The sequence below is a fragment of the Canis lupus genome, chromosome X (genome assembly GCF_003254725.2).
Source record: "Canis lupus dingo isolate Sandy chromosome X, ASM325472v2, whole genome shotgun sequence".
Lineage (NCBI taxonomy): Eukaryota > Metazoa > Chordata > Mammalia > Carnivora > Canidae > Canis > Canis lupus.
Window position 1 is genome coordinate 4,693,062 of NC_064281.1, and position 10,541 is coordinate 4,703,602.

The following is a 10,541-nucleotide window of genomic DNA, read 5'->3' on the forward strand; positions in this document are numbered from 1 at the left end:
AAAAACATATTTTTGCTGGAGAGTTTACCAAAATGAAATGTCTTGCCCCTATTGGTCTTAGGAGAGATCTGGCTACTTTACAGCTTCACAATTAAAGAACTTTGGAAATCCAGTAATTTATCTACGCCTATCAGCGGTGCTTGCACACAGATTTCTTTCCGAGGATATGTGTTTGAAAAATGCATAGCTTGTATACCAGAAGAATCTCTTGAAAGTCTTCTCCAAGTATTCAAGCATATGATGATTTCAGAGCTGTTTTTTATTACCCTAATGGTTTAATTGCCAACGGAATCTGTGCCGTCCTCCACATCACAGTTAAAAACAGAAGTCCTTTATTTTCCCAGATCCATGGTGGGGAAAACTTCTTTTTTGACCATATCCCATTTAGACGGGGGGTCATAAGGGCCTTGTGCAATTTTAAGTTTTAATAATTGTTGATGAACAGAGGATTGATGCAGATACCTTAATCTGATTATTCATTCATCAAACTCCGATTCTTTGGAGGAACTCAGGGTCAAGTTCACAAACTCAATTTACAAAATTGCTCAGCAGCATCCAGGGAGCATTTCACTAAGTTAGAAACTTGTACCTCTGAAAATTTGCAAGAATGCGGAAGGCATTTGCTCTTAATGGAACACGCCTTTATATATAGAATGAAATCGTTGCAATCATATGCACACATGAGCTTTTTAAATCTGAAGGTAACCCAATAAATGCCACAGGCAGAACAACCCACCTCTTACAATGTTGGGGCATTTCTGGATGGATTGGGTCTGAAAAACATTTTCCCTTCCCAGAGTAACATTGCGGTGTATTTTCTTATAAAAGTTTCTTAGAGGAAACAAAAGTTTCTTTGTTTTTCATGTTCTTAATCGATCAGTAATGAAGTTTATTTAAGATATGGGGGTTAAACTCCATGTTCTTTATTTTTTCCTATTGATCACCAATCACTGCATCACACTGATTGAGGAGTCCCTCTATTAGTGCAGATGGTGTAATGTTAGTTCTCTATTGTGTCATATTTCCATTCATGGATTGGTATATTCCTGGGTCAGTTCCTTCCTGCTTTTCCAATCATGAATTACCCATTTTTGAACCAATAGTTATAATTGTCTATAGAATGTATCTAAAGCAAACTTCAGGTGTTTCTCTATAAACTTCAAGCATGTTTAACTTTACTAGGTACCACTGATTTCACGATAATCCATAATTTTAAAAAGTATTCTAGGTCATTTCTAATACCTTCAAATATAATAGGACTTTTACATTGATCCTTGTGGTAGCCTAACTTAAAATTCTTGCATTTGTTCAGTAATTGGTCGGTGGATTATTTTAAGTTTTCCACATAGCAATCATTACATCCATTACAGCAATCATTACATAGCAATCATTACATCCACAATCAATGATAGCATTTGTTTTTCTTTCCAATCCTGATCCTTTTAATAAATGCATGCCCTTATTTTATTATATAGTATGTGGCCTTCCATGCAGAATATAAGAAACGATTTCTGTCTCACATTTGCTATGAACTATATACGTTTGTAGTAGTTTATTAGGTAAGATGTTTACATCTTTTCCGGTATAACTGATGGTCAGTATCACGAATGAGTATTGAATTAAATGTTCACTAAATTTGCTCTAGGGAGACATTGACTTTTTTCTTAAATGATTTCACATCTGGGACAATTGGGTGGCTCAGCTGGGTAAGCATCTGCCTTCGGCTCAGGTTATGATCTTAGGGTCCTGGGATTGAGTCCTGCATCGCGCTCCCTGCTCATTGGAGAATCTGCTTCTCCGTTTCCCTCTCCCCATCCCTCTGGTGGTGCTCTTGCTCTCTCCCTCTCAAATGAATAATAATAATAGTAATAATAATCTTTAAAAAAGAGATATCATATGTATAGCTTATAACCAATAATAAGTTAGGTTTGTAATATTGTGAGTTCATTCCAGTCCTTGTGAAGACTAAAGCTTAGCCTGTTTTTATGAAGATACTGTTGAATAGATAAAGAGCAATTTGGCAATTGATCCTTAGGTTGATGGTGTAGTTCTTAATTATCAGAACATATTATTAATAATTTGTTACTGGATAGTGAGACGTAATGTTTCCGTATTACACTTCATAAGACTGAAATGGACTGGGTCAGTGGTAGCTTTGATCTCACACCACACTTATTAATTTATCTAATATCCTGAATGACATTGATAAGTATCAGTGGGTAGAGTCACAGAACTTCCAAAACAGCGTATCTTGTACAAATTTGCTACCGTTATAACGTCAATGCAGTGTTGATACAAATGACGTGCATTTCCTGAGAGGCATAAAGGCAGCAAGTGCCCCAAGATGTTGTTCTGGAGGGATGCTTTGGGCACGGCGCAGACCAAAACTGTGTCTCTGACTTGAATCACGTGGCCTCGTCTATGCAGAGTCGTGGGATAAATAAGCTTGACCTTCAAGTCTGTGTTTTAGTTGTAGCTTCTGTTTGAGTCTGGTCAATGCTTTACAGTTTACCTGGGACCACTAGTCTGTTTTTGTTTTCTGGAATTTCCGATCTTGTTGTAGTGTGCTTTGGTGGCTATTGTGATGCGGATCTAATCATCTTCCTGCAAGAAGCCTCCAAGGTGACTTCTGGAAAAGACTCCCCACAAATTCAGATCAGCTGGGCAGGCATCACTTCCCAGTGTGTCTGCTGTTTCACAGTGATCTGAAGATCATCTAAGCTTTGGGTTGAGAATGTGATCTCCCACGAGGTTTTCAGGCATCATGTTCTGAAATCTTATATAATTAAATGGTCCTCAGGTCTCACCAGGGCCCTCATTCAAGTCATATATTTACTTTTTAAAAAAATATCCGAGTTTTGTTCAACTCGCAAATAACTTAAGTCTTCTCCAGAATGAAATGAGGACTTTGAATGAGGATCCACTTGGGCAACATTGTTCTTTATGCAATGAGCAATGAGGATTCTCTGTTCATTATTTGTTCGTAAGAATTGAGTTCTTGTTCTTTGCACCTTGTTTCACCTTTTTTTAAAAAAAGATTTTATTTATTTATTCATGAGAGACAGAGAGAGAGAGAGAGAGAGAGAGGCAGAGACACAGGTAGAGGGAGAAGCAGGCTCCATGCAGGGAGCCCAACATGGGACTCAATCCCAGGTCTCCAGGATTACACCCTGGGCTGCAGGCAGCACTAAACTGCTGCACCACCAGGGCTGCCTTGTTTCACCTTTTGACGAGGAATCCACATTTGCTATTCAGACAGGAGTCCTATACCCAGGCTTGTCATGCCTTTTTGCATCTGGAGAGATGCCTCCGTGGTGCATATTTTTAGGGAAAAGTGTAGGTGACTACTCTCTTGGGACGGACAAATTTCCATCTATTTCATGCAAAAAGAGGCCAAAATACAAGCTCCATTAAGTCATTTTCCTTTGGTGACTTATGGCCCTTGTATCACAATAAAATAATGTATTCAAGAGAGGCGTTGAGTTGAAATTAAATTCTCAGGGGTTCTGGTTCTGATTTTAAAATTTTCCAAAGAATTATAGTGCTGTGAGGTCTCAGTGTATTCCTTTAGATGGTAAGTGAAAACCTCACCAGCTGGTGACAATGGATGCTGACTTCTCCTCACTCTTTATTTCCAAGGACTTTTTTTAAAATAAATTCTTTCAGTTTCATAAATTTGCATCCTGATAATCTTGCAACGAGAGTCAACAGTAGTGTGAAATGGAGACCTTTCATGGAACAAATATTTTTCTGGAGTAAATTAGATTTTTGAGTGCTAAGATATTACATACAGACAATTTCCCCTCCACCTTTATCCCAAAAAGAAACAGAAACCATTTTAGGTTTATTTCCTAAGAGCTTTAACAATGAAGATTTCAGATTTATGTTAGCTAAGTGCCACCCTCTCTTTGGCCACGATTCCAAGCTTTGGGACTATCTCTACATGTACAGTTTCCTAGTAAACAAAGACCTATTTCATGAAGCTTACCACCAGTATTTTCTAGTTTCATGAAACTCAAGTTTCGTTAGAACTGATGGTAGAAACACACTTGAGAAATTGCTCTCAGACCTGAGAGGGAAATTGAGATGAAGTTTCCTTTCTTCTTTTTTAGCCAGTGTGCCTGGAGCTCAGGGCCAAGTTTATATATAATTATAGATTCTTGAGCTTATTTTTTTTTCATGTAAATATTCACTCTAACTTCTTGGCTTTTGCCTTCTTAGTCCTTCTTAGTGGCTTGGGATTTCCTTTATCCAAATCATGTATTATTGAGCATTTTCAAATATTTGTATTATAAAATATTAAAGAGCTCACTTTATAGTTTTACAGTACAAGAAGATCAGTTTACAGTTTTTTAAAACTTAATCTAACCTTCGTATATTGAAGAGTTCCAGACCAGACACCAGGAAATGTTTTCCTTTTTTTTTTGTTTTTCTAAATTTTTTTTTTTTATGATAGTCACACAGAGAGAGAGAGAGAGAGAGAGAGAGGCAGAGACACAGGCAGAGGGAGAAGCAGGCTCCATGCACCGGGAGCCCGATGTGGGATTTGATCCCGGGTCTCCAGGATCGCGCCCTGGGCCAAAGGCAGGTGCCAAACCACTGCGCCACCCAGGGATCCCAGGAAATGTTTTCCATATGGGACCAGAAATTAAATAGTTTTGGCTCTAGGGACCTCGTGGTCCTTCTAGTAACTACTTGGGTTGCCTGTCGTTACGTGGAATTTGCCACAGGGAACGCGTAACCAAATAGGCAAGACTATGTTCAATAAAACTTGATGTATAGACACTAAAATTTGAAGTTCATATAATTTTCATGTGCCATGAGATATTCTGCTTCCTTTAACTTATTTAACTTATGCTGATTTAAAAATGTAAACCCCAGTCTTAGCTTGTGGGCTATATAAAAACAGGCAGTGGGTAATGAGTCCAAGTTGACCAAGGCCATTGTGGGTCACACAGTATTGAACTTGACAAAAAACCCATTTTGGATCATATCTGGTACTTGCCATGAAGAAGTGCTTATTCTGGGTCATACCCAGTAGGAAACCTGAACGGGTGCCTGTTCTGGATCATACCCAGTATGTAACTTGAAGGGGTGCCCATTCTGGGTTATACCCACCACCTAACTTGAAGAAGTGACTTTACAATCCTGCATTCAGCTCTCCTGACCTTCTTACCCATCTAGACAAATTAGAGATACACGTCTACATTGTCCCACGTATCTGGGAGTTATTTATACTAATATTCAAGAACATGTTTTCAAAAGATAAAGTACATATGAAATAACACATACAGACCCTTTATAATGATTAAGAATCACTAAACTGGGGATCCCCGGGTGGCTCAATGGGGGGATCCCCAAGTGGCTCAGTGGTTTAGCGCCTGCCTTCTGCCCAGGGCGTGATCCTGGGGTCCCGGGATCGGGTCCCATGTCGGGCTCCCTGCATGGAGCCTGCTTCTCCCTCTGCCTGTGTCTCTGACTCTCTTTCTCTCTGTGTCTCTCATGAATAAATAAATAAAATCTTAAAAAAAAAAAAAAAGAATCACTAAACTGGTACTCAGTAACACCAAAGGGCAGCTTGGTGATTTATTAGGATGATAATATTTTTCATGAAACAAGGGCATCATTTAGGTTCACTTAATGATAGGCTCATTCTGCTGTTAAAAAAATGTATGACTATTCCATGAATACATTGCTCTTGCATAATTTTCTGGAAATTTTCCCACAATGTTGTGAGAAAAGCTGATTTCCAACAGATCCAAACTGATAAAGTTCTCCACAAAACGTTCAGTCTGCCATTGCCGGAAATCTGCTGTCTTTTCCTAGCAGTGCCACAGGATGCTTCTCAAATATCATCAAAGACTTCCTGATGACAGCAGAATGTTCTCATTTTTCACCACAGATGATGGAATAATAGAGTCATGCCCATGACTGCACACTTATGGCTCTGGATATTGTCACCCCAAGCCCTGATCTTCAGATCATTCATGGTTTAAAGATTGCTCACCAGCCTCACTTATCTACTTAATGAGCATGAACTGATTACTGATTGTCTGTTATACTTTGTGCCTGGCTCTACAGAAACAAATATTTCTGCTGTCCTCTTACATATTAATAATTAACATGGAAATACGTTCTTCAGCTTTGCGCAGTGGCAGTATCGTAGCCAATGAGGTTTATCCGAGGCGTGATTATTGCTCATTGGAAATACATTCTTCATTTATTTGGATTTCATCTTTAAGAGCCATTGGGTGAGCTTCTAAGTCCAGTTTAATATTATGCTACAATTGTGTAAGTCAATCGCAATCTAGACCTGCCATGTTCAGACACCACAGAGAACACTTGGATTTAATTGTCAAGGTTTCTGAAACTCTCCAAATGATACGTTTGATGTTACTTAAGCAAAATGCATTTTAAAGCTATATTTTGCCATACATATCCAAATTGTGAAATATGGTAACTGCACACACTTTCAATTAACTTACCACTTAAACGTGTGAATATAAGATGAAATAAATGGAAGCTGATTATTTCAATATGCATCTTTCAATGTGGCTGTAACTCTGGCATTTAGACCCAGGTAACAGACAATTAAATACCCAAACATGACTGCAGCATACATTTAAACTTTAAAATTAACTCCCACAAGATAGCTTCAAACGCTGATTGCATCATCCGTAAATGACTATAATCCAGCTGCATAAATATTGATGAACTTCTCAAGTTTGGAGTTGCTACTGTTGAATTTTACTACGTTCCATTTGCAATTCTAAAATGGAAATTCTTCCCTGGATCTTGGAAAAGTGCCATTATTAAAGTGGCCCAAACAGGTCACATTCAATAATGTAGGTGATAAGAAAGAGCAGATGTGTGAATAGAATGGTGTTCTATGCATTTAGCTCACTCCGTCTCTTAAGTATGCCTGAAAAGTCTGTCTTTTGACAGAGCCTGCAGATGTAGCCAGAGATAATTATTTCGTGTGAGGACACTCTCAGCAACCAGAATTAACTTTTCATTTTATTAACAATTAAAATAGCAATGTACTTACTATGTATCTCAGAGCGGCTCCTAAGAAAATTTATCCTGAGTGAGGGTTGATTTTGCCAAAAATTCAGGGAGTCTGGAGAGCTTTGACCATAATCAGCATGACACCTAGGCCAGAACAAACAAGATGTTATTTTCATAGGCAGCAAAGCTATGTGAGGAAGATAATTTTCCTCTCACTTGACTTTCGAAGAACAGGTCTGAGGGCTGTGAAGGGTTTTGTTTGGTTGGTTTCTGCACATGGGATAAAATATTTGATGAAGTGTTCACTTCATTAATAGATGTATTCTGAAATGTAGAGCCAACACTCAGGCATTGGGCCAAGGTTGGTTGGTTGGCTGGTTGGTTGGCTGGTTGGTTGGTTGGTTTTGGCTATACAGATGGGAAGGTGCCAAATGGGTATCCACTTTAGCTCTTCACGTTTGGGACAATTTCCACGTATTGCCATTTTTTCTAGAAAGACTTACTCAAGGACAGGAAAAGTCTAACAGAACTCTTTTTTCCCGTGACGGATGGGTTCTGTTTTTAAGTAGACCTCCCATGGGCCTCCACTTGCACATATAGACATGCACCAAGCCCTAAACAGAAAGTACTTCACACTCCTATCGCTTCCCTTTGAGTCTTGAAGCGGTTGTGCATTGTAGACAGACTCCAACATAAATTAAATATTACAATCTCAGGTTGAATGAATTCATCCAATTGGATATATGTGGTTCAGTGGGTGGCCAATGTGGTACCGCTCCCCCCTCAGCCAGTCAACCTAGACAATTTGGGGGGTAATTTGGGGGGACAGGAAGGAATGTCACCCTCTGAAAGATGTAAAAGAAGGAAATCACACCATTTTAAGTAAAATCCTGAACTCTGGGGGAAGCAATGTTGTACCTGACACCGTGTGGATACCAGGAGGAGTCCCGTGTCCATGAATGTGTTGGTTGGGAAGGATACCATTTGATTGTGCAAGCTCCACTGACAGTTTTGGACAAAGCATTGGTTGAGTTTTTGGGATGAGATGTTGACAACAGTGGACCTCCTGCTAGTCTAGGTGGAGCTCTAACTCTATGATGGGACACCCTGTTCACACCGTCCTCACAGGGCACTCTGGTGAGCACTCTCTGACTCTAGGAAGATGCAGACTGATACCACTGGGCAGCTACTTTGCCAGTGACCCTCAGCTAGCCAGGGCTGGAGTGGCTATGAAATGTCCTAGCTTCTGGGCCCCCAGAGGGCTCAGATGGTTAAGCGTCTGTGTTTTAATTTCAGCTCAGGTCATGAGCTCAGGGCTCTGTTATGGGCGTGGAGCCTGCTTCAGATTCCCTCTCTCCCTCTCCCTCTGCCCTACCTTACCCCCTTGCTTTTGTGCATGTGCTCTATCAAAAAAAAAAAAAAAATCCCAGCTTCTTGACCCCTTTGTTGGACAACTTTGAGAGCTGCTCTACAGTTTCTTGGAGGACTGAGCTCCTATTCTCCACAAGGGTACTCACTTAACACAAGCTTTATTGACTTTTCTCTTTCCCCTGTCTCCCAAATCCATGTCCTTCTGAGGGAGAACCACCTCTCAATTAAATGTTGTGCATCTTAATCCTTGCCTGGGGAAGTGGATTTGCTTTGGGGGGAGTCAAAATGAGACAGTGCCTGTGACTGAGAAGCAGGACCCTCACCTGAACCAGTGAACATACCACCGAGTGCTAGTACTACTGTTGAGTAACTTTCAAGTTAACACTCAGTGGATAAATGCATTTGAAGGAGTCCCAGGTTCTTGTTCACTTAACTGGTGATTCTACACAATAAGTGGAATTTTGCCCTGAGTTTTATGAGATTCAATTCAACCTTTGCATTACCATTTAACACTACTCCCCAATCCCCTCCCCCCATCATACACACACATTATCCACTGCTTTGCTCTGTCACACAGCCGTGGTGTTATCTGGTGTCCAGTTACAAGTATCTGTTGTTGAAAAAGTAGGCTGCACATTTATTAACTGTATCCTGTTCTGATTCTGTGGACCACACAAATGAGATCAATAATTTTCTATCTGGGTTTCAAAGATATGATTTCAGGCCGCAGTTCCTAAAAGTTGACTGAGTTTATTTTGTTCATCAAGAAAACACTCAAAATCCCCTATGATTCTGCATCCCTGGGCCAGTTCAGCTGTTGGCAGGCTTTCGGGGAAAAGTGGCCCAACACCTCTTGCTGCCCACACAGATGGAAGGACGCTGCTCACTGTTTTAACCCTGGACTGCAGGATCTAGACAGCCATCGTTTAGGATTTCCCTTGGATCTGAAGCTAATGTTCTTGATAAATAAGATGTAAAATTATTTTAAAAGTCAATAGCTACAATAATGTTAAAAAATAAATGCCTTGAATGTTTGAGAGCGCAAGGGAAAATCTGCCTCTCAGACTCCATTTCATGCAGAGCATAGCAGGAGACTTGTCTGAATGTGACGTGACCCCAGAAGTAGACTGTAAAACCATTTTCTGGGTGTAGGTAATTAGAGAACACACTGCATGCAGCAGTCAGGGCCATCAGGAAAGAGATGACATGCACAAACTGGGTCACTGTGCTACAAAGTCTGGGTTTTAACATCATACTGAACTTCCTTAATTAAAATAAAAATGTACATTATATTTTAATTGTCTCTTTGCTTCTAATTTTAACTTGTAAAGCCCTTAGTACACTGGAGTTAATCAATGCATACACGTATCTTTTTAACGATTTCATTCATTTATTTGAGAGAGAGAGCACATGAAGGCAAAGGGGCAGAGGGAGAAGCAGACTTCCCACTGAGCAGGGAGCCTGACTTGGGACTCAGTCTCAGGACCCTGGGATCATGACCTGAGCCAAAGGCAGCCACTTACCCTACTGAGCCACCCAGGAGCCCCAATGCATAGATATTTTTGAATGAAAGAACACATTATGTGTGTATGTGTGTCTGTGTTTCATTCTGCTTTGTACCTTTTTAACTAACCCCTGATTATTTTGTTGCACATACACTTTCTTTTACTTGGTCCTAACGATAAGACAAAAAAGAGCTTCCTCCGTTTTCCTAACAGCAGCACAATGAAAGCAGCAACAACAACCGAACACTCAAAATGGTGAATGTGTGCCTTGTGCTTTTTTGGAGGGGAGCATTCAAGGAGGCATTGCCATTTACAGACTTACATGTAAAGAACACAATGTGGAAACTGATGGAGCTATTTCAATAATTCCAATACTGCTTCATCCACCCGATTTTCTCCACTGTGATATAAATAAACGCACGTAGAATAACACTTGGTATCCCGGACAGTTCTTGCTTCAACACTTGAAACTGAACGTTTACTTTGTAAAGTGAGTTAACAGCTGATGGGTGTAAAGGTTTGTGAGTGAAAAAAAAAAATCTAACTGAATACCCAGTACTGCTATGGATAGAAGGTGGATGATAATATAAGGAAAAATTGGGATGTTTCCTCTCAAGCATTTACACTGACATTGTATGTGTCATTACCTACCTACCT

General features: G+C 40.0%; 1 pseudogene; it reads left to right on the top strand.

The window, feature by feature from the left end:
• The first annotated feature begins 6,140 nt into the window (after positions 1 to 6,140).
• On the top strand, positions 6,141 to 6,294 carry LOC112655910 (U4 spliceosomal RNA; annotated as a pseudogene).
• The last annotated feature ends 4,247 nt before the right edge of the window (positions 6,295 to 10,541 follow it).